This window comes from Emydura macquarii, unplaced genomic scaffold (assembly GCF_026122565.2).
Source record: "Emydura macquarii macquarii isolate MOO-44397 ecotype Brisbane River unplaced genomic scaffold, CSIRO-AGI_Emac_v2 contig_1477, whole genome shotgun sequence".
In the NCBI taxonomy this organism is placed as follows: Eukaryota; Metazoa; Chordata; order Testudines; family Chelidae; genus Emydura; species Emydura macquarii.
In genome coordinates, this window is record NW_027131614.1 from 8,259,331 (window position 1) to 8,279,162 (window position 19,832).

The following is a 19,832-nucleotide window of genomic DNA, read 5'->3' on the forward strand; positions in this document are numbered from 1 at the left end:
GCATTTGTCCTTATTGAATTTCATCCTATTTACTTCAGACCATTACTCCAGTTTGTCTAGATCATTTTGAATTTTAATCCGATCCTTCAAAGCACTTGTAAACCCTCCCAGCTTGTATCATCCACAAACGTTATAAGTGTACTCTCTATGCCATTATCTAAATCACTGATGAAGATATTGAACAGAACCAGACCCAGATGATCCCTGCGGGACTCAAATGCGGGGCATTTGATATGCGCATCCAGCTTGACTATGAACCACTGATAACTACTCTCTGGAACAGTTTTCCAAGCAGTTATGCACTCACTTTATAGAAGCTCCATTTAGGTTGTATTTCCCTAATTTGTTTTTTGGTATTTGAGTCTCTAGATATAAAATAGAAAGGATACATGTTCAATTTAAAAAAATATAAAAAATCAATTTCATCACATTTTTCATGATAGAAAATGACACTGAATTAAACTTGGTGTGTTGTGCGGAAAAAACAGAATACGGATGAGCTTGAAGATCCTGCAAGTAAGACATTTAATGCCACTTTTGATCATTAGCCTTTATGATTATTTAAATCCTTGTCCCAGATCTTCCACAGCTTTTCAACATGAGTTTCATTCAGAAACAGTTTATTTTATTTATATTTGACATCCAAATAAATAGCAAAATTGAACCATGATTATAATAATAAAAAACAAACAGAAAGGGAAAAAAACTTGAACTTGATAAGAAAGCTGAAACTTTATTTAAAGCTAACCACATCACCTTCATTATGGCACAAAATGTGCAACTTCAAGAAATGGTTGAAGCATTTCACACTGGATATATTTATCCAGATATATTTAAGTTCATGTGTCTATTACCGGATGCTGTAACTGAAGAAATAGAGGGAAAATTAAAGGAAGAAATAAAATTAATTAATTTTGACATTAATGCAATTGGTCAAACATGAGAAATGATCTGGTAATGGCTACAAGCATCCATCCAAGGAATTATCCTTTCTTACTTCATGTTTTCATTTCTGAAAAAGAAACTAGATTAATGGATTCCAAGGCCAGAAGGGACCATTGTGATCATTTAGTCTAACCTCGTGTATAACCAAGGCCATAGAACTTCTCCCAAAATAATTCCTAGAGCAGATCTTTCAGAAAAACATCCACTCTTGATTTAGAAATTGTCAGTGATGGAGAATCGACCACAACCCTTGGTAAATTGTTCCAATGGTTAATTACTCTCACCATTAAAAATTTATGCCTCATTTCCAGTCTGGATTTGTCTAGCTTCAACTTCCAGACATCAGAGAGTGCCACACCTTTCTCTGCTAGATTGAAGAGCTCATCATTATATATTTGTTCCATTTGTAGGTACTTGTAGACTGCAATGTCACCTCTTATTCTTCTCTTTGTTAAGCTAAACAAATTGATCTCCTTGAGTATATCACTATAAGGTATGTTTTCTAATCCTTTAACTATTCTTGTGGCTCTTCTCTGAATCCTTTCCAATTTATCAACATTCTTCTTGAATTGTGACTAACAGAACTGGACACAGTATTCCAGCAGTGGCTGCACCAATGCCAAATACAAAGATAAAATAACCTCTCTACTCCTACTCAGGATTCCCCGAGTTTATTCAGTCAAGGATTGCATTAGTCCTTTTGGCCAGAGCATCACACTGGGAGTTCATTTTCATCTGATTATCCACCATAAGCCCCTAATTTTTTTAAGAGTCACTTCTTGCCAGGATAAAGTCCCCCATCTTGTAAGTATGGCCTTCTATATTCTTTGTTCCTAAATGTATACATTTAGCCATATTAAAATGCATATTGTTTACTTGTGCCCACTTGCCAAGCAATCCAGATCACTCTGTATCCTGTCCTCTTCATTATTTATCACTTCCCCCATTTTTTGTGTGATTTGCAAACTTCACCAGTGATGATTTTATGATTTCTCCCAGGTCATTAATAAAATTGTTAAATAGTGTAGAGCCAAGAACAGAAACCTGAGGGACTCCACTAGAAAAACACCCACTCGGTGATGATTTCCTATTTACACTTACGTTTGAGACCTATCAGTTAGCCAGCTTTTTAATCAATTTAATGTGTGCCATGATACTTTTATATCTGTCTATTGTTTAATTAAAATGTCATGCAATATCAAGTAAAATGCCTTACAGAAGTCTAAATATATTACATCAATACTGCTATCTTTATCAACCAAATTTATAATCACATAAAACAAAAAAAGATATCAAGTTTGTTTGACAGGCTCATTTTGACCCATGTTGACTGGCATTAACTACATTTACCCTCTTTTAATTCTTTCTTAATTGAGTCCCATATCAGCTGCTCCATTATCTTGCCCGAGATCAATGTCGGACTAAAACGGTCCTATAATTATCTGGGTCATCCAACTCACACTCTTTTAAATATTGGCACAATATTAGCTTTCTTTCAGTCTTCTGGAAGTTCCCCAGTGTTCCAATACTTATTGAAAATCAATATTAACGGTTCAACAAGCTCATCAGCCAGCTTTTTTAAAACTCTTGAAGGCAAGTTATCCGGACCTGCCAATTTTCAAATGTCTATCTTTAGTAGCTGCTGTTTAGCATCCTCCTGAGATACTAGTGGAATGGAAAGAGTGTTATCATATCATATGAATACATTATCTGTTTTTTTCCCAGATACAGAACAGAAATATTTATTGAATATTTCTTCCTTTTCTGTATTATTATTGATATTACCATTTCCTTTTAGTAATGGACCAATACCATTGTTAGGATTCTTTTTTTAGTTCTGTGATCAGTTCCTCTTTATCTGTCAAGATGAGGTCTAATAGAGAATTCCTGTATTCCATGCACCATTTTTTGAGTTAGACTATTGTCATCTACAATTTTTAAAAATTCCAAGGATGTTCTAGTACTAGCAGCTTGAGTCCTCTAGCATAAAGATATTATCTCACCCACATTGTTCCTCCAGAATACTTCGCTCAAATTGAAGTCCTCCGGGATCACACAGCTTTTTTTCCCTACACATTATAGATAAGCACATAAGAGACGGTCATCCCTGTTCCCTAGTGTGATTTGGTGATCTGTAGCAAACACAAGCTAATACCCCATTTTATGCTTTATCTGTTAGACCATTGATCGATAAGCTTTGTGACAGGGCACGCTTGCCCCGAACTGGTTCCCTAAGGGTTAACACTATCCTGTGGGGCAAGAAGGCCACACTTTCTCATGCTCCAGCTGGAGACTGGGTATAAGAGGGAGCCAAGCAGCTCAGTCGAGTCTGGCTGCTGCAGAAGGAGAACATAGACTGCAGGTTCACTTCCGCGAGCTGCTGCAAACTCCAATCCCAGAGCTAAGGCACGCTGAGCCCCAGGCAGATTCCAGGCTGGTGGACGAACCTAGAGAAGGGACCGAGCCAGCAGGAGTGGTATCAACTGAAGACCCCAGAGGACCCCAAGAATCGTGGATCATCACCATGGGAGACAGGGTAGGAAGTAGCCCTGGGGACTTGGATGGTGCTACGGGAGGCTAATCTGACCGCAGAGACATGGGCCGAGTGTAAGAGCACAACCATAGCAGGCCCATGGTGGGGAACCCAAAACCCCAATCCAGACTGCCAGTGACTGGGGAACCAGTTCAGGGAACGTGTTTTGGGAGGATTCCCACGGACTCAGTTTTGAGTACTCCTGCCACTATCAGGGCTCGGGGCTGGGACTCGGAGGAGCAGGGAGTGTCAGAGCCCCCCTACCCTGGGTGCCGCACATCCCTAGGCAGTGCCCCATTACCCTAGTGTGCCAATAGGCCATGCTGCCCTGACTGAAAGAGCCACTTTATTGACTCTGGGTACTAGGCCATGCTGCCCTGATGGGAAGGACCGCCTTATTGACTCCACACTGCCCTGTCAGGAAGAGCCACTTTAGAGACTCCGACTATTAGGCCAAGCTGCCCTGACTGAAAGGGTCACTTTATTGACTCCAGCCATTAGGCCACGCTGCCCTACAAACCACTGCCTCCTAATGACTCTGACTACTAGTCCTTCCTATTCTGCACAACTGGGCCAACAAACTGACTCTGGCCCATAGACTATACAATCCTGAGAGAGAGAACAGCCACATTGACTTTGGCCATTAAGCTGCACCCCCTGAGGCTAAGGGGGATGAGACACAGAGACGCAGGGCTATAGCAACCCCTACCCATCCCAAATGGGGGATGGGCATGCTTGCCCAGTGACAACTTGGTGGAGAAAGCGGATATTGCCCAGGACCTGCTGAAGGGGCCTGTAGGAGAAGAGAACTGTGACCCACCTCCTTCCTCCTGTTTTATTGTTTGTTTGTTTCTACCGCCCCTGACAGAGATGGAGATAGAGAAGGTCCTGAAATGGCTGTTGAATAGCCAGAAGATGCCACCCCAAAAATAGCAGCAGCTGGCCCAGCAACAAGAACAGCAGCAGCAGTTGCGGTGGGAAATGTTGGTGCTATGCCAGGTCCAGTGGGAGCACCTGGTACAGCAGAAGGCAACACTGATGCAGTCCACCACCACGCTGGCTCAGCATGCCTGTGGGCCAGGGGTCAGTGGCAGCTTGATGGGACCCCTGGCATGCCTAACTGAAATAGGACCTGTCACTGACCGCAGAGACATGGGCCGAGCGTAAGAGCACAACCATAGCAGGCCCATGGTGGGGAACCCAAAACCCCAATCCAGACTGCCAGTGACTGGGGAAACTATGACTAGGAGACACCCAGTAGTCCACCCCCTAGTCGAGGGAAGAGCCACCTGCAAGGTGGACCAGTGGTCACAGATCAAGAATAACCAATGAGAGTAGGTCGAGGGAGCTGTGATGAGTGCTGGACAGGAGGGGCATTTCCATTACAATTTCCTTTTAATGGACTGTAGCTATGGCCAAACCTTGGCTGCAGGCTCCCAGGCAAGGAAGAGGGCCCACACTAAGCTCACAGTGACCATCTGGGTGGAGGGCACTCCAGTGACAGCTCTTGTCTACTCTGGGTGTAGCCAAATGCTGATCTGAGCTGATCTAGCAGAGTCCCCCAATCTGACAGGGGCCCTGATTCTCCTGCAGTGCATCCGCGGGGACATCCAAGTATGCCTGGCTGCCAGGTTGTGGCTGGCAGACAAACACCAAGAGAAGGTGTTGAGAGTCAGATTAGTCCAGACGTTGGCTTACCCCATAGTATTGGGGTGAGACTGGCAGGGATTCTGTGGGACTGTGTGTGACTGAAGCCAGTACGGCCAGAGGAGGGCCAGCCACAGCTGCTGAAGGAAGGTTCATGGCACAAGAAGGCACAAGAAGGATTGCCATGCCCTGATGCCGGGCATCTCCCAGCAACCCCGTCTCAGAGATGAAGCAACCAGAGACTGACTCTAAATCTCTGACGGGGATTTTCTGAGAGAACAGAGGGAAGACCAGACCCTGAGTTGGGTGTGGGAACAGGTGGCAACACCTGGTCTGGAAGAGGATGCAGAGTGATGGACCCCATAGGACCCCTGGTTTGAGGTACATGACAACTGGTTATACCACATGGTGCAGGAATCCCAGACCCAGGAAGAATTCTGGCAGCTATTGATCCCTCAGCATTACCAAAAGGGTCTGCTATGGCTAGCCCACTCCATACCCTGAGCAGAGCATATGGGGTGATAGAGAAAACCCTACAGAGAGTGGCCCAAAGTTTCTTCTAACCCAGCATCCTACAAGAGGTATGGAACTTTTGCGCAGCCTGCAAGGAATTCCAATGTAATAGCCTGATGGGAATACCAAAGGCTCCTCTAGTGGCCCTCCTGTGGTTGGGGTACCTTATAAAAGGACTGGCCTAGATCTTGTAGGACCCCTCAAAAAAAGTGGATCTGGATGTCAGTACATACTGGTGGTGGTGGACTATGCAACCTGGTACCCCAAGGCAGTGGCACTGCAGAACACCAAAGCCCCCACCTTAGAAGCAGAACTCTTAAAAATCTTCTCCTGGATGGGGATACCCAGGGAGTTCTTCTTAGACCAAGGGACGAATGTCTCATCGAAGATAATGGCAGAGCTGTGCTGAATGCTGGCTATCTGGGCCCTGAAGACCTCTGTGTATCATCCACAGGTGGATGGCCTTGTGGAGAGGTTCAATGGGATGATGAAAGCCATGCTACAGAAGTTTGTGGAAGATGACCCATGCCAATGGGACAAACTGCTACCAGCTTTGTTATTTGCAGTATAGGAGGTTCCCCAGGTCTCAGCTGGCTTCTCTCCTTTTGAACTACTGTATGGGCGACAGCCCCAGGGGATCCTCTACCTCCTGAAGGAATTTTGGAAGAAGCAAAAGTCCCAGATCATGGGATCAATTCTGTATATATTTTAACTCCAAGAACAACTCCAAAAGCTTGGAGTGTTCACCCGGGAGTACCTATTCCCGGCCCAACAGAACCAAGCCTGCTATTACAACCGAAGGGTGAGGCTACGTACCTTCGAACCAGGTGATAGCGTCTTCCTCCCACTGCCCTCCACGGAATTGAAAGTGCTTGCCAAATGACAGGGGCCGTTCAAGGTGGTCAGATGGGTGGGTATGGGTAGACTATGAAGTTCGTTTACCTGGGAGGTGAAAGGAAGTCCAAACCTACCATGTGAACCTCTTAAAGGAATGGAAGGCCCAAGAAGGTCTAAAGATTGTCCCCTTCCCCCCTCCCAGAACCTGAGCTTGGCCCGCTGCCTGGTGGCCTGTTGAACCCACACCAGTCACAATCGGAGCTGAGTTAGACCAAAGGCAACAGGAGGCACAGACCCAGCTAGTGAGCCACTACTTTGCCACTATTCCCGGCCAAAAGGTCCACAATCACCATCAGCTGCTCCTGAAGAAGATGTGGGACACAGTCCATAAGGAGCTACAGGTGATCATGGAAATGGTGCTGGCATGGTGGAGGAGTCACAGAGAGAGTGGTGAAGTCCAGTTGGGCTGGTCCTGAAACCAGATGGGAGTGTACGGTTCTGTATAGGCTTCTGGAAGGTGGATGTGATCTCGTGGTTCAATGTCTAACCCATGCCCCCAATCAATGTACTGCTCAAACAGTTGGTCAATTTCATCTCCACATTAGACTTGACCCAAGGGTATTGGCAAATACTACTGACCTCTGCCTCACGAGAGAAGACAGCCTTCCTTCCCTCTTTGGGTTATACCATTTCATCACCATGCCCTTTGGTCTACATGGACCAGGTATTGCAACCCCATCACTAATATGCCACCGCCTACATATCATGATATCTAGCTCCATCTGGGAGGAACATCTCCATAACCTCACTGCCATGTTGCAAATCCTGGGAGAAGCAGGGCTTGTGGCGAGCAACACAATGGGATATACATGGAATTTTACATGGGATATATGGTGGGGCAAGGGGCACCCAGGCCCTTGGTGAACAAGGTACAAGCCCTGTGAGAATACCCAACACCCAGAACAAAGAAACAGGTACACCAACTTCTAGGTCTGGCAGGGTATTATCACTGCTTTTGCTGGATTTTGTAACCTCAGAAGGTCCAATTGTCAGAAGAGTGTGAGAAGGCCTTTCAGGATGTGAAGGAACGATTGACCAAGGAACCTGTCCTATTCCACCCCCACTTCACCAAGCCCTTTATCCTGCAGACAGATGCATCAAACATGGGGCTAGGGGCAGTGTTGTCCCAAAAGGTCGATGGAGATGAGCACCTGGTCCTCTACTTAAGCAGGAAGTTGTTCCCCCACGAACAGAAGTACTCAACCATAGAAAAAGAGGCTTTTGTGGTAAAATGGGCTGTTGACATCCTGAGATATTACCTTCTGGGGAACCCCTTCCAGTTGGTCACTGATCACACACCCTTCAGATTGCTCCACAGCATGAAAAAGACCAATGCCTGGGTGATGAGGTGGTATCTCTCCCTATAAACCTCCAACTTCTAAGTGGCTCATCAACCAGGTAAAGCCCAGGTGAATATGGACTTCTCCTCCTGGGCCGGAGTAGATGATGGGGAAGTCTAATGGCTGGAGTCACCATCAGACACCCTCTTGAAGAGGAAGGTGTGTGGCGGGGCATGCTTGCCCCACACTGGTTCCCTAAGGGCTAACTATATCCTGTTGGCCGAGGAGGCTGTGCCCCATCAACCCTGCTGGGCATGCTCCAGCTGGAGAGTGGGTATAAGAGGGAGCCAAGCAACTCAGTTGGGCCTGGCCGCTGAAAAGAAAAGATGTAGACCACCAGCTCTCTTCCGGGAGCTGCTGCAAACTCTGGCAGATTCCAGATCAGTGGACAAATCCGGAGAAGGGTCGGAGCCAGCAGGAACAGCATCATCTGAGGACCCTGGAGGGCCTGGAGAATCCTGGATCTTCACCATGGGAGACAAGGTAAGAAGTCCCCCTACAGACTTCAACAGTGCTATGGGGGCAGAATTGGGGAACTGGTCAGTGTGTTTTGGGAGGATCCCCGCTAACTGGGTAGTGAGTAACCCCAGCACTGTCAGGACCCTGGGCTGGGGCTTGGAGGAGCAGGGAGGGCACAAGCTCTTCTATCCCTGGTGCTGCACATCCCTAGGCTCTACCCCAAAGTGCCATGAGGCTGCGCTGCCCTGACAGGAAGGGATGTCTTAGCGACTCCAGTTACTGCGCTGCGCTGCCCTGTGAACCAGTGCCTCTACTGACTCCAGCTACTGGGCCACACTGCCCTGTGAACCAGTGCCTCTTATGACTCCGGGTACTAGGCCTTGCTGCCCTGCAGAACAGAGACAACATATTGACGCCGGCCATTAGGCTATAAAATCCTGAGAGAGAGAAAGAACAGCTACATTGACTTTGGCAATTAAGCTGCACCCTCTGAGGCCTGGTCTACACTGGCCATGGATTTCGGTGGCAGTCGATGGGAGACACGCGAGCTATGTACAGTCAACTTCCTAACATCTACTTACCGCAGCATCAATGCAGCACTACACTTCTTGCCGGGGTGGATTTACAGAATTGACTTCTGGGTTTGATTGAACAAGTCTTCACTGCCGCTCAGTCAAACCCACAAAATCGATCCTGCACTGCTGGTGGTGCCACCAGCAGTGTAGACATAGCCTGAGGTTAAGGCGGTTGACACACACAGTTGCAGAGCTATAGCAACCCCTACCCACACCAAACAAGGGATAGGCACTCTTGCCCTGCAACAAGCATTCAAGCACATTTCTTTTGAGTTATCAATGTCTCAGAAACAGATAACAATATTTTTGACAGAATGCCCTCCTCACTTGATCCTTCCTAAATACATTATAACCATTTTACAAAATGGCATCCTCCATGTAGTGTAACCTTGTACGTATGGTGCGTGTGACATCATGCTGTGTGAAGGACACCATTTTGGGAACAAAATGGCATCCTCCATATGGCAAACATGCCAGTATGCCATTCCAGTGCAATCTGGCCCAACTACAGCACAGTAAATGAGCAATTCCAATTCCTCTTTTTTGTTATTCAGACTAGTCTGAATGGTGTACTGGCAATTAAAGAATTTCTTCTTTTCCGATCCTTTGGTTCCTATATTAATTTTCTTCTCAACATCTCAATTTTTGCTGAATGCCTATATCTTCTCTCTTTTTACCATTCCCTTTTGTTATTAGTTTAACAAAACAAACTACTCTTGCCAGAATAAGATGTTGGATCCTCCACCAAAGTCTGGCTTTACCAATCTTGTATCATGCCCATTCTTCTGTATGGCTGCAAAACCTGGACTCTACTTAGAGATAATACCCAGCATCTGGAGGCATTCCACATGTGTTGTCAAAGTCAACTATTATGCATAAACTGGTTTGATTTGTTCAGAAACAGTGAAGTTGCCTCCAAAACTCAACTCCCCAGCATCAAAGATATCATCTGCCATCATCAGTCCTCACTATTTGGACACATAGCTCACATGGATAGCTCCATCCCAGCCCACAGAGTGATTAAATGTGCCCTGAACATAGGCTCTGGTCATAGGCCATCCCTAAACTTGAAGAGATTACCTGGTTGCCCGCAGCTAACTTGGCTGCAACAAATCGGCAATGGTTCATCTGCTAGCACCAGACGCGAATGGAACAAAGCCTTTGGTAAAGGCCAAAGGGGATTGTCACAACGGACCTTTGCTGTCTAGGTAAACTAATGAAATGAGGGATGAATCCTCCACTATGTTACGTCAGTTTTGTATCAGTGTGACTCCACTGACTGTGTTACTCCAATTTCATGCTGATGTAGTGCAATGGAGAATCAGGCCAATGTGAGCAAATTGCTGAAGATGCCACCCAAGAATTTAGAATGAAGTATGACAAGAAAATGCTCAGAAAATGAAAATAAAACTAAAAAGATGGGAGAATGACTCAGGTGCAATCATCTTAAATTTATGATATATGGGTGTTCAGGACACATTATAAAAATCACTGTTAACAATCCTAAAGCACAATAGTAAATTTCAAAATTTCTTCCTTAACACCCATAAACCTCATGTAGTTGGTTGACTGAAAAAAAGGATGCCCAATTTCTCAGGGACACTGTGAAAAACATTGAGTTGTAGTCTCCACTGGTTTGACATTAATGGAGTTTCATCTATTTACATCCATGGAAAATTTGGTTCCATGTCCCTACATTTCCATCCAAAGACCACTAATATTGTTGAAATTTGCACTGATCACAAGGAGGACTTTGATCAAAACAAAGCAAGCTTTTTTAAATAAGTAGGCACTCTACATTACATTTACAAATACAAATGAAGATGGTTTTGACAGATTACAGGCAGATGACAGTCCTCTGGCAGTTTCATTGGAAATCTGCTTTGATCTTAATAAGCAAGAACTGAAATCACTCGAAGTAAAAATAAAAAATGATTGAGAGAAATCACGACTTCTATCACTTTCCATGACTTAGCCAACATGACTGAGCTCAAATATAAATGTTTAGGCCAGAACAGGAAAAGGAGGCTGAAATATGGTTTTGTTTACAGAATTGCAAGCCTTTCATTTTGGAATATCTGAGCTCTTTTTATTTAAGAGATAAATAGGATTATTGAGTGAATCACATAATATATGTTTTGTTTTTCATTTCATAAAATCATCAAATGCTTTTTCATTGGGATGTATTTATTTATTTATACAATAAACTCAGTAGGACTTTTTCAGCTGGGAGCAATGACAGTATTCCTACCCACGACTTTCCTCCACCAGTACACCCATCCTTCCTAGCACTGGGGAAGGCAAAAACGATACACAATCGTCCCGCCTTTATGGCCTTCCAGGAGGGGTCTGAAAAATGGCAAGCGGCAAGTTTTAAACTCAGCCTAAACTGTGGTGGTAATGAATTTTCTGGCTGAGGTCCTCCACTGAGAACTCCCTGTTCTCAATATTAGGTAGCCAGTCTCTAAATTGGTCAGAGATAGCCATTCTGAAAATAAGGCGGACATTATATAAGAAGCCATGAAACAGTATGAGTGGGAAAAATGTTTAAAGAAAAAAGACTTTTTCCCCAAGGTGATAGTAACTATTGGTTTGACTAGTGTCTGAAAGGTGCATGAATAGGGACATTAGGAGAGGAGAGAGTTGCAGAGTTCACGAATAGTGAAAGCACATAACTTCACATAACCCCTGCCCACCCATGTTTGAGTTTGGAAACTTCAAGAGTTTGAAAACTTTCAAATTTAAAAAATTAAATTAATGTCAGGTTTAAGGTTTAACTTGAACATTTCCCACTCAGGAAATGAGTAGTTTTTTTTTAATAACCTGAAACCATACTGAAATTTAATCTACTTTACAGTCAGGTCCTTAGTGCCAAAAGAAATGTTTGTGTCATGATTATGTCTTACATTGGCTAACTCACACTAAACCACTTTTAATTAGGCTTGGAAGTCAACTTCTCTGTCTGATTAGATGGCTGCTATAATAGCAGTTTTATACTAGGTGTTTTGACTTTTCAGTGTTGCCTGAGGAGAAGATGGGCAGTGTCATGACAAGGATTTTGTGCAGAGGACAATAATTGTCTACCTATGTTTGAGGTTATGATCCACCAGTCTCTAGGACTGGGTTTACTACCCCAAACAGATAGATGAAATGTAGCTAGTCCTAATCAGGATGCATTTTACAATGTGTTAACATTTGTCTGAGAGAAAAGACATCATTGAACAAGGAATAGGTTGTTAACCTGTTCAAAGTGAAGTCTATTACTCCTCCAGAGTAGAGTTGTGTGAAAATCAAATGAAAATCAAGATCTACAATATTTACTTTCTCTTTACTCTCACAAAAACTTGAAAATATTGGCTAAATGAACATTTATGAAAATAATTAAAGGAGTTTGCTTCTGTGATTCTTTAACAATCGAGAAAGTCCAGAGGGCCAATATTTGAGTTTTTCATTTTCACCTGTCCTGTGTTTACTGGTTTGCTATGTCAAACAAACATTAGCCTTAATTAGCCCACAATAAGTTAGGCTAGTTTCTTAAAGGGACAGTTTGAAGTGTGCATGGATTTTTTTCTTTGTTTTGAACATTCATTTTTAGCTTGATAACGTCTGCATTGGTTAATCTAGATGGAATCTCCTCCTCCCTAGCAAAAACAGCCCAAGGTCTGGGCCTTTAAGAACATGACTCACTGCAGCATAAGGCCCATTAGCATTTGTTTTCCATTCATTGTTTCGGGGTCTTGGGAAAACCTTTTTGGTCACAATGGGGCTGATCCAGTGCTCATTGAAGTCAGTGGGAGTGCTTCCATTTGCATCAATAGGTGTTGGGTCAGACTCCTAGGCTTTCCCCATGACAGTGCGAGATTTTTCCTAATACTATTATATTTAGCACTTTGTCCACTCTTGGTAAATATTCAAAGCAATGGGGTTTGCACCAGCCACCTTAGAGTATCTGGACCCAGTCCATCAAAGCACTTAAGCATATGAATAATCCCATCAATTTAAAGGGGGCTACTCATGTGATGTTAATCTTCTGCTTTCTGATACTGTGGTATCTGGAAATAGAGACTATTCCAGGTGCACTCTCTCCAGTTACATGAAGAGGTGACGCCTGTGATAGCAGCACCTCATCACATGGAACCTTTTTTTTGTTGTTGTACTATTGCATTACAAGCTCATGTGTTATTTCATTTACTGGTCCCTATCATCCCAGCTGTATTTCAGTATTATTTCTTTCCAATTTTCTCCCTTTTGTTGAGTATCTGGGTTGGATTAATCTTCCCCAGATGAATTTGCAGATTTTCATGCTGAATCTCATTTTTTATTTTCTGTGCTTGTTTCTAATTTTTCTAGGTCCATTTGTATTATTTCTCTGTCCTCACTGGTGCTGGAAAAATTTTAGTATCATCTGTAAGTTTCATGCTTTTGAGCAGCTATTTGAGATCATTAATGTAGATTTTAAATAATACCAGACTTAGCACTGATTCTTGTGGCATCCCAATAGACAATTCATCTAATTCAATCCATAGCTGTTTACCATTATTCTGCATGAGTGATCCATCAACCAATTTTCAGTCCATATGTCAAAGGCTCATATCCAAACTAATTAGAATTCATTTTGTGAGATTTTGTCAGACAGTGTGTCGAATACTTTACTAAACTCCAGATATATTACTGTGATTTTTCTTTTGGACAGAATTACACACCCAGTTGGAAAAAAAAAAAAGAATCAGGTTTGTATGACATAATTTGTACTTTAAGTTCAAGCCATTAATTTGTCATGATTCTATCTCTATGCTGATTTACACTAGCTGAGGATCTGGTCCAAATGAATACATAAAGCACGGGGTCTAGCTGTATTTAAGTGGCAATGTCACTCTAATACTTAGTGAAACTGAAAGACTTATTAACTTGATGTTCATGGTGGAGCAATGTTTTGTTACCGGAGCTCTCTCTAGTGGTGCCAGTGCTACTTTACAAACGGTACAACTCAAATACTGCAAAATAGAAGAGCTCAATATGGCTGCCTTTGAATACACCTTTCTTTTGTACAACTTTGACAAGCTACAATCGTCTTAGTTTCAGCATTAAATTAAATTAAAATGATGTGGAGAAGAAAAAGCAAGAAGAGATGGCAACCTGCTGGAACTAGTAGTGCTGGAAATGCATAGTGAAATTTTAGGGTTGGACTTTCAAAAATATCCAGCGTTGGAGTTTTACCATTGACTTAATCGAGCAGAGTTAGGCCAACACATAGCATTTTTGGCCATTTTACCCTTAATGCACTATACAGTGGTGGGCATCCAAACAATATGGGCATCCAAACCATTTCCCCCAATAACATAAAGGAAGAAATATTTGCTGAAGTGAGTTAGATAATTATGGAGTTCCATTTATTAAGAGGTTATAAAAACAATACAACTATTACATGAATGGTCCATAAATTGACAATACCTAAGGCAAATACAGCATACTGTATCATATCTGAAAACAGTGGCTGTATTACTCTCCTCAGTTACAAAGCTGAACTAGTGAGGAAGAGTTCTGATCTAGGACCAATATAGTCATAAATTAGGAAGATTTAGGGAATACTACTACTCACTGACAATAATCATTGATCAATCTATGAACAAATGAGGTTCCAGGTGATAGGCGTCTTAATAAGCTAAATTAGAGCTTCACAATGTTTCAGGTTGAGTGCAGATTATTGCCTTGTATAGTAACTCTGAAAAAAAATCATTATAAAATAGATTGGGATTTTTTCTGCTTATGGGCCTTTCATTGGACACTCAAATTAATGAACTTAACTGATCTATTGCCAATGCCTTACAATAGTATTAATTATTTATTCTACAACATAACAAACATTTTAGAAGAAAATATATTTTGTGGTATTCATGTTATTACTTGCTACTTCAATCTGGCTGGCTTTAATTTAAAAACAATACAATTTGATAACCTCTCTTCAACAGATCCAGTTTTTACACTTTTGAAAACTGTATTCACAAAACAAGGTTTTTGTTGCAAATCAAAGTATTTCTCACCAGGAGCTTGATTCTGTGAGATGCTAAGTGCCCTCTACCCTCAGTGAAATCAGGGACAGCACCTAGACCCTCTTTCTGGAAACTACTTAAATTCATGTTTAAAGTTAAGCATCTGCTTAAGTCCCATTGACTTTAAATACTTTCATGAATGGTGATATTTTCCTACATTGGTGCCCAAAATTAAAGAGTGCAATGTCCCTGATGTTGTGAGGCTTACATGACATAGTCCAAGGCACTGGGACAAAATATGACCTGAGATTTAAAGAAGAAGAGAATTGTTTTTGAAAAGAAAATAATTTTTAGTAAAATGGCAATATTTAAAATATATTTTAATTAAGTGCCAGGATCTAATAATATCTGCAAGCAATGAAAGGCCTGATCCAACTCCTACTGAAGTAAGAGGAAGTCTTGCATTGACTTCAATGGGGCTTAGATCAGGCCTTAGCGCCCCAGTTCAGGAATATCTGCAAGCAATATTTAAAATATATTTTAATAAAGTGCCAGGATCTAATAATATCTGCAAGCAATGAAAGGCCTGATCCAACTCCTACTGAAGTAAGAGGAAGTCTTGCATTGACTTCAATGGGGCTTAGATCAGGCCTTAGCGCCCCAGTTCAGGAAAGCATGAAAATTCATGAAGGACTAAAATATGTGCGTAGGTCCCATTGAAGTAAATGGGACTTAAACATGTGTTTAAAATTAAGCCTGGGTGTTTTCTTGAATTGGGGCCTAAGTTACTTGCACCCGTGACCTGAACTCTTGCACAAATAGCACCCATTGACTTCAGTGGAATTACTAGAACATGAGTTCTATGAGAACAGGTTTATGTTGAAAATGATGTCTGGGGATTTAATCACAAAAACTCATTCTAAATTCCCATGCAGCTGATCCTTATTAAAATATTGTATAGCATCTAATATCACTGCTACTTAGTAAGACTAAGGTTTTTTCCCAGGTACTAGTGCTCCTTCAAAGTATAGAGGAATGAGGGGGGTTAAATACTGGAAATTTGTGGAGGGGATAAAACTTTTCTGTAAAAAGCCACATGACTGGCTAAGTAACTCACAAGCTTGTTGGCCTGGCTTGATCTGTACAGTAGCCAAACAAAGGGACATAAATTGATTAGAACTTTGATGTGCTTGTAATGATACCACTCATCTACTAGACTATATAGATTTTCTATTCATCACCATGTTATCTGGACACCTTTGGAAAAGAAAAGTCATATAATGTTTTTCTAAACAATGTGATTAGATAATTTTAAAGGCTGATCTAAGTAGTGAAATACCAATACAAATTACTGTACATTGTTGTTTACTTATCCCTGTTATGTTGAACTAAAAGAAAAATAACATGAGCCCTAACAAGTCTATTATAAACATCTTTCTCTCTGTAACACACATACATGTGGGAGAGTACCAAGGCAATTGTGATTACTTTTCATTTATACAGCACCATATCAGCACATGGTGCTTTGTAAAGCATTAAAACAGGCACTTCCCCGAGGAGGTTATAATCCACATATAGATGTAACGTGATGAGAAATAACAAATAATTTGGACAGGGTGAGGGGAAAGCAGTATAAGTGTTAAAACGATAAGATTACATATTTGCTTTGATTACTGATGCACACATCCTGTGCCCCTTTTAAAATACATATTTTATGTTGCAATTATTGGAACTTTTGTGCAGATTGAGGAGAGTAAATTGTAAGAAGAGGAAGGGTCCAGTGGAGCAGAACAAGGTTGGGAGGGAAGAGGAAATAGAGATAATTAGAGAGAAAAAAGTTGATGGGGAGACGTGAATGGAAGCAGGAGGCATAGGAGGTTGGGAGATAGGGCAGCAGGGGAGAGGCAAGCATCTGACCTAATGTGAGAACCAGTGATGGAAGAATAAAATATTACCAAAACACAAAATGAAAGGAGTTGAATGCTGATTTATCTGGTGCTTACTGAGGTGTCTCCCATGCTGTCCCAACTCATGTGAGCTGCCTGGAGGGACTTTGAAAGGACCGGGGCTTTTTTACAGGCTGTTGTGGGGGGAAGGTGCTAGGACATGGGACCAGATTTTTAACAATATTAAGGCACAGGAGTTAGGTGCCTAAATACTTTCAAATATCGTGGTCCTCAGGTGACATCTTTTGAGGGAAGCAGAGAGGAAGGGAAGATGGGCCTGACTCTTTCCCCAGGCACCTGCTCTAATAGGCTGAATGGCAGCTAGCTGGAGTGGCTTCAAAAGAATGTAAAGCCTTTCATAGATTGCTGGAGCACGGTGCTGTCCTGGGCTTGCTTTATGGAATAGATGGTTTCCAATTCTCATGACTTTATCATGAGTTTCACAGTATGTGGTGTTTTTCTTAACTCCCCAACTCCTGGAATCATGATATTTCATGGGAATCTCAGCTTTCATTTTTTAAAGTTTAAGGCCTGAAGTTTGTGGGAAAACCTGGAAAACGTGATCCGAGTCTAAGTGTTCAAAATATCAAGGCAAGTAAAAAGAACTTCATATTGATCTTTTTTTATATCTTGACATTTTTTCACCAGTCATGCGATTTGGGCCTGATTCATTATATTTAAATGTCTAGCGTTGGCAATACTGCATGGAGGATGAGGCAGTTAATACTTGTGTCTGAGTAATTGCTTAGTTAAGAGAAGTGGGGAGCACAGCCAGAGTCCAAGGTTGCTATTGCCCTGATGGCTGGAAGAGCTTGCAGGAGTGAAGGCTTTATATAGGCTGTGGGCACACTAGAAGATTGGCTGGGTTGTTCTAGCTCTGTGCTCCAAAGTTATATCTGAATCAAGCTGAGGGCAGGGCCTTGAAGTTCAGGGACACAATCCATGGACCTCCCTTTCTTCAGATGTCTGCTGGAATCATTCCCTGATGTCTGCTGTGCAGCTATCATGTAGGCTCAGTGCAAACTCTTTTTACTAGGGCCAGTATATCTTTGGCCATTTTTACCTCTCCCCCGCCTCTCCCAACACACACACACACTACAAGCTCATCCTATTTAGAATAGTTTCTTTTGCCCAGTTGTCTTTGAATTGGTTTCTCAGGGCACTGGGCCCAGTTCTTGTTTAACTTCTCTCAAACTTTGTACAGCAGCCCAGATGTTGTATCCAAAAACTGGGAGTTTATACAGCCATTTCAAACATGAATAAATTGTATAAAGCAATACAAGGAATAATCTGTAAACCCCCTACGTCTGTTTGTACAGTTTCTAGCACAAATTAGGCCTCAATCCTGATTGGCACTTCAAGCACTACAATATTAGAAATAATAAGAGTAAAAAAACTGAGTAGGAGCAAGAGGGGGACACAAGGACTTGCAGCATACACTACAGTAATCAAAAGGATTCAGTTATGGTTTAAAACTGAGATTAAAAGCATCAATATAAAATTGTTTCTTAAAGAAACAATAGCAGCTTTAAATACAAGATGGTTCAAGTTCAACTAGAGCACAATTTTAACTTTTGACACCATTTTAAAAAATAAAAACTTAGATTTCATGAAGCTGTACTGTGCAAACACCTCTGGCAAGAGCCAGGGTGTAAAAGTAAGGCATCAAGCTAAACTACAGCTTTAAAAGATGGAACAATTGATTTTTAATGTAGCAATAAGTAAGCTGCTGGCAAGAAGGCTGTTTCAAAAGAGATAGCAGGATGCATGGACATAACCAAAAGGAGAGGGCAAAGCAACAATAGTCAAAGAAACAACTGATCTCTCTACAAATATTATCAAAAAGTAGTTAATCATTATTTATTATTTTTACACCGACAATTGTCTGTTACCGTTGACTGCATTTGAAATTTGTTTACTAAATTCATGACAATTAGTAACACTTGGGGTCTGTTGCAAAAGGGATCGAGGGCCCTCCCTAGAATTGGCATGCCCTCCCCGGGTTTTTCTCTCTACCCTTACTCTTAGCCCCTCCAGGTGGGCTGTGATTCTGGATCTCTTCTTAAAAGTGTCCCACAGTATTCATAGCCACCTTCGGAAAAAGCACCTCTCTTACAAGCACTGGCCTTTCAACTGCTTTCGCACTTCTTTGTGACTTTTCTCACTCCTGAACGGGGCTTGGAAGTATTCTTTCTCTGCTTCAGTTTCCCTCATTCCAGATAGAAGTTGTTTCACAGCACCTCCTTGCTGTGCCTCATGCTCAGCTGGACTTAGCCATAGCACCACTTAGCTCTGCCCCAGTTTCCCCAACAAAGGAGGCAGTGAACTGGCTATCCTGGACACGGAGCCTGGCATCAGGGACTTTATCCTTGAGCCAGTGTGACTCAGCCCCTGTGTGGGAATGGATAAAGGTATTTCCACTTCCTCATTCAGTTTCATGTGTCTGTGTACAGACCTGGGAAGGAGTCCTGAGCTTAACAGCTATCCCCTTGTGTTGCAATCAGTCCCCCACTTCTCCCTTCCAGCGACTGACTACCTTTGCATTTTCATTGAGAACAAAAGCTGCATTCTTTGAGCCAGCAGTCAGCACCTCATGCAATCTCCTTGCTTTCACAGCAAGAAGGACTGGATTGCTTTTAAAGTTCCAGTATCATTTCCAATTATGACATGGTATATCTTTCAATAATCCCAGGACCAACATTCCTGTGCCTTCCTGTGTCTGTACAGAAATCTGCGCTGCAGGCAGTGCAAATGATTTCATATTCAGAACCTTCACTCAGATAGTTGCACCCTTTCAGCAGTTGATGTAGTTTCACTACATGAGGTCTGACTAGAGTTTGGCTGATCCCAATGTCCTGATGTAATCCATGTGCCTAATAGGGAGAGATCTCTTCAAGTGGTCTATTGGGGGGTGGGTAGAAATGAGTTGGGTCTGGGTCAATGTTGCTAGGCAGATGCACAATTAGCTTTCCACACTCAGGTTTCTG